The 5,765-nt window shown below is 50.8% G+C and overlaps 1 pseudogene; it reads right to left on the reverse strand.

Annotated features, from left to right (window-relative positions):
* Window positions 1–2,663: 2,663 nt before the first annotated feature.
* LOC119957593 lies at window positions 2,664–2,838 on the reverse strand (annotated as a pseudogene).
* Between the last annotated feature and the right edge of the window lie 2,927 nt (window positions 2,839–5,765).

Genomic DNA, 5,765 nt, shown 5'->3' on the forward strand with positions numbered 1-5,765 from the left:
ACAGGGAGGCTTTGACTTGCGTGCCTCCACTGCCTGGGATCGTCACTCCTCTCATACCCGGATCCTTCCAGATGGACTCGGCAAAAGGTTCTATGCTGCACACAAACAGGGCCGAGGAGAGAGGGCAGCCCTGCCTGACTCCAGATTTGATCAGGAACTTTTCTGATTCCCACCCATTGATTGAGACTGCGCTATAGATGTTTGTGTAGAGCAGTTTGATCCAATTGCGAATTCCCTTCCCAAACCCCATTTTGGAGAGCACATCCATCATGTAGGTGTGCGATATTCTGTCAAAAGCCTTCTCCTGATCAAGGCTCATGAGGCAGGTGTCCACCCTCCTGTCCTGCACGTAGGCGATCGTATCCATGAGCAGCGCGAGGCTGTCAGAGATCTTCCTGCCGGGTACAGCACAGGTCTGGTCGGGGTGGATCACCGACTCCAGGGCAGACTTGACCCGAATGGCGATGACTTTGGCTAAGATTTTGTAATCCACATTTAACAGTGAAATGGATCGCCAATTTCGAATTTCTTCTCTTTCCCCCTTCTGCTTATAGATGAGGGTGATGATGCCTTTTCTCATGGATTCTGATATTGTGCCATCCAGAAGCATACTCTCGTACACTTCCAGCAGGTCTGGACCCATCCAGTCCCACAGAGCCAAATACAACTCAACCGGTAGGCCGTCGCTTCCGGGAGTTTTGCTCGTCTCAAAGGACTTGACGGCCTTTGTCAGCTCATCCAGAGATAATGGTTTGTCAAGGTATTCCCCCTCGTTGTCGTCCAAGACCTCCGTGATAGACGACAGGAAGGTCTGGGCAACAGTGCTGTCTGTTGGCTTCAGATCATACATTCTGGCATAGAAGGATTGACTGATCCTCAGTATGTCAGACTGCGATGTCTTTACATAGCCATCTTCTTACTTCAGGCTGCTGATCACAGAGGTCTCTCTGTGTACCTTCTGGAAAAAGAAGCGTGAGCACTTTTCATCCTGCTCCACGGAGCGGACTCCGGACCAGAAGATTACCTTGGAGGCCTCCGAGGTGTAGAGCGAGGCTTGCTGGCCCTTCACCTCTTGGAGATCCTCCTTGACATCAACCCCCATCGACTGCAGCTGGAGCAAATTTTGTAGAGGTAGCCTCGGTTTCCTCCAATGGCGAAACTGGAGGGTGGGTGCAAGATGGTTCCATTGGCTTTCATTCTTAGGGTCACATTGACCTCGTGCTCGCTTGTCCAGATGCCAAAGGTGTCCTTTAGTTGCATGCTGTCACTTTTCAAGTCGACATACCTGGCGAGGAACATAAGCACATCAGACACGGGGACGTGGGGGTTGTACGTGTGCATTGTAACAACCCGGTTTCTCTGTGACGGTAGCGTGAACAGAGGCTCCGCGGTCAGGATAGACAGGGGGCTCTGGTTGCCTTTTTCTTTAAACACATCCAAGAACTTGATGCAATCAGCAACATTCCTGAAGGTGACATCGAAATAACCGTTGTTGGGGAAATCTTGCAAGCAGAAGATATCTGTTGCTTGAAACCCGCAGCAGTCGATCTGTACCCGCTTCACGATGAAGATTCGATCCACAGGCGACATTTCTCCCGACTTCCTCACTGTGACTCGGACATTGTTCCGCACTCCCCAGCCTGATGGTCGGGATGCAGCAGTGGTCATAGCTCACACGTTGACTCTTGACTGTACCTGCGTTAGGCGCAAACCAAAGGTTTAGACCAGCATGAAGATCCACCAATAGCAGCCGAGCTCAAACGTTTCTTCAAAATCTCTGGTCTCTCTGTGTTGTCCAATCCACGATCAACATCGAAATCGAAATCCTTAGCCTCCCCCAATCAAGTGCGCTACACTTAATCTTAGCCAAAAGGCCGAGAAGCGATCGCCCATCTTTGCCGCCTCTGCCTCCTCGTCCACCGACATTCAGCTGCACCTTGCTGCGCTCGACTGTGATTTGGAACTTTTATTGTACGGTGACGGTTGGTCAATAGACCTGCAGTTTGGCCGAGCACGGTGGAGTCTGTGCGTGCAGTACCAGAAAATCCCAACAGGGCGTCATCGTCTGACCCGCCTGCCCCAGTACTCACCAGAAGAAAGGAAGACGCTGTGAAGGCCCAGTGGCACCCAACCCAGGGATTCGAAGAAACCTCCAGCTTTGCCGAGCAAAATGCAATCTGTGCACACAGCATGTACTGGCGAAATGCAACAGGGGGCAATGTCTAGTCTGCCCGAGTTCCACCCAGGTGTTTTGGCCGTGGCGTCAGGGTGATGAAAAGAGACGCCATGAAGGCATACATCCATCCAAATCTGAGAGCCATTCAGTCTGACGCCACACTTCCCTGTTGTGCCAGATGAAGAGCTGTGGAAAAGGAAGTGATGAGAACGCAAGTCGGCATCCTGGAGTGAAGGGGAGTGGCCTGTAAAAACCAGCAGGAAAACTGTGTGGCATATGAGCAGAAAACGGAGCCGGTTTCCCGCAAGTCTGCAAACCCATTGGCTCGCACATTTAGTACGCGAGTTGCCGCCAGCAGAAAATCTAGCAGTGCTTTGGAGCCTGAAAGTCCTCAGATAGGTCAGGATGAGAGAACTTGACAATCGTGAAAAGGGAAAGGCTGTTTATGTGCCATGATCTGCTTTGCACGTTTTGCTCCGCAAAACGGGGTGAGGGCACCATTCCTGGAAGCACTGCAAGACCAGGTTGATGCTTGGAGCGGAAGGGGCAAGCCCATGGACCGTCTCCGAGTTCCAAAAATCAATTTAATATTTTGTCCCTAGATATGGGACATATCAGATATTAAACTGATAAGAACAGATTTTATTTTTTTCAAAAAATATACTTTATTCATTAAATTTATCATAAACTTTGCAAAACATTTCAGATTATCTTGGCTGTACATTTCCATTTGAGTTACATTCATTTGTCTTTCTTCAATTCAATTGGAATAACGTTACACACGTATCCTACTATAAGTTACAGTTCTTAAATATTTGCATTGCTTTGGTTCTTTCATACATTGTGGTATTGAAAATCCCGGACCGAGGGGTTTTACACAGTTACCAACCCCTCGGTGTACATTTGTTAATAAGACCTTACACTCTGGTCTTTCGCCATTGCGCCTTGGCAGCAGCTGCCCCAAGCTTGAGTGCGCCCCTCAGCACGCAGTCCAGACCGCAGTCTGCAACACTCAGTCGAGGACAGTTCTTTGCATTGGAAGATCAGCATGTTTCGGGCAGACCAAAGGGCGTCTTTCACCGAGTTGATGACCTTCCAGCAGCAGTTGATGTTTGTCTCGGTGTGTGTCCCTGGAAACAGTCCGTAGAGCACAGAGTCCTGTGTTACTGAACTGCTTGGGATGAACCTTCACACATACCACTGCATCTCACTCCTGACCTGCTTTGCAAAGGCACATTTCACAAGGAGGTGTGTGACTGTCTAATTTCCCCCACAACCACTCCGAGGGCAGCGTGCAACGGTGCTGAGCCTTCGGGTTTACATGAAGAATCTGACAGGGAGGGCCCTTCTCACCACCAGCCAAGCTAGGTCTTGGTGCTTGTTTGAAAGTTCTGGTGATGAGGCGTTCTGCCAGATAACTCTGACAGTCTGCTCAGGGAACCATTCAACGTCCTCCACACTCTCCTTTTCCCTGGGGGCCTCGAGGACATTACGTGCTGACCACTGCTTCATTGCTTTGTGGTCAAAGGTGTTTTTCTTCAAAAACTTTTCCACGAAGGACAGGTGTTTCGGCACGGTCCAACTGCTTGGAGCGTTCCGCGGCAATGAGGCCAGGCCCATCCTTCGTAATACCGGGGACAGGTAGAACCTCAGTATGTAGTGACACTTGGTGTTTGCATACCCGGGGTCTAGGCACAGCTTGATGCAGCTGCACACAAAGGTGGCCATCAGGATGAGGGCGGCGTTGGGTACGTTCCTCCGTCCTTTATCTAGAGGCTTGTACATTATATCTCTTCGGACCCGGTCCATCTTGGATCTCCAAATGAATTTGAAGATGGCCCGGGTGACTGCTGCGGCGTGGGTCCGAGTGATGGGCCAGACCTGTGCCACGTACAGTAACACCGAGAGTACCTCACACCTGATGACCAGGGTTTTGCCCGCAATAGAGAGGAAGCGTTGCTCCCACCAGCCCAGTTTCTGTTTTACTTTAGCAATGCGCTCCTCCCAGTTTTTGGTGCATTCCCCAGCCGCTCCGAACCATATCCCCAGCACTTTCAGGTAATCTGACCTGACCATGAATGGGACAAAGGACCGGTCGGCCCAGTTCCCAAAGAACATGGCCTCGCTCTTGCCGCGGTTTACCTTGGCTCCTGAGGCCAGGTCAAACTGGTCGCAGATGTCCAAGAGCCTGCGTACATACGTTGGATCCGAGCAGAAGTCGGCGACGTCATCCATGTACAGGGAGGCTTTGGTTTGCATGCCTCCGCTGCCTGGGATCGTCACTCCTCTCATACCGGGATCCTTCCTGATGGATTCGGCAAAAGGTTCTATGTAGCACACAAACAGGGACCGAGGAGAGAGGGCAGCCCTGCCTGACTCCAGATTTGATCTGAATCTATTCTGATTCCCACCCATTGATTGCGACTGCACTATAGATATTTGTGTAGAGCAGTTTTATCCAATTGCAAATTCCCTGCCCGAACCCCATTTTGGAGAGCACACCCATCATGTAGGTGTGCGATATTCTGTCAAATGCCTTTTCCTGGTCAAGGCTCATGAGGCAGGTGCCCACCCTCCTGTCCTGCACGTAGACAATCGTATCCATGAGCAGCGCGAGGCTGTCAGAGATCTTCCTGCCGGGTACAGCACAGGTCTGGTCGGGGTGCATCACCGACTCCAGAGCAGACTTGACCCGGTTGGCGATGACTTTGGATAAGATTTTGTAATCCACATTTAACAGTGAAATGGGTCGCCAATTTCGAATTTCTTCCCTTTCCCCCTTCTGCTTGTAGATGAGGTTGATGATGCCTTTCCTCATGGATTCTGACATGCTGCCTTCCAGAAGCATACTCTCGTACACTTCCAGCAGGTCAGGGCCCATCCAGTCCCACAGAGCCAAATACAACTCAGCCGGTAAGCCGTCGCTTCCGGGAGTTTTACTCGTCTCAAAGGACTTGACGGCCTTTGTCAGGTCGTGTAGAGTTAATGGTTTGTCCAGGTTTTCCCCCTCATTGTAGTCCAAGACCTCCGTGATAGACGACAGGAAGGTCGGGTAACAGTACTGTCTGTTGGCTTCAGATCATACAGTCTGGCATAAAAGGATTGGCTGATCCTCAGTATGTCAGACAGCGATGTCTTTACAGAGCCATCTTCTTCCTTCAGGCTGCTGATCACAGAGGTATCTCTGTGTACCTTCTGGAAGAAGAAGCGTGAGCACTTTTCATCCTGCTCCACGGAGCGGACTCTGGACCGGAAGATAACCTTGGAGGCCCTTCACCTCTTGGAGATCCTCCTTGACATCAACCCCCATCGACTGCAGCTGGAGTAAATTTTGCATGCTTTTCTGGAGCCTGGATATGACCCCTCGTCTCTCTCTCACCGCCAACTAAGACGAGCAAGGGGTGCAGTTTATGAACATGGAGATAAGGCATCTGTTAGTGGGTCAGCTCGGGAGGGAAGCAGCGGCAGGGGAAATTGTGCAGGTGAGGGATAGGGCAGGGAAGTTGGTGGTGGCGCCAAATCTGATTAACAAGATTTTTGAGGAATTATGTGAGAGGTTGTACAGGTCAGAACCACCCGGGGAGACTGT

This window comes from Scyliorhinus canicula, chromosome 26 (assembly GCF_902713615.1).
Source record: "Scyliorhinus canicula chromosome 26, sScyCan1.1, whole genome shotgun sequence".
Classification (NCBI taxonomy): Eukaryota; Metazoa; Chordata; class Chondrichthyes; order Carcharhiniformes; family Scyliorhinidae; genus Scyliorhinus; species Scyliorhinus canicula.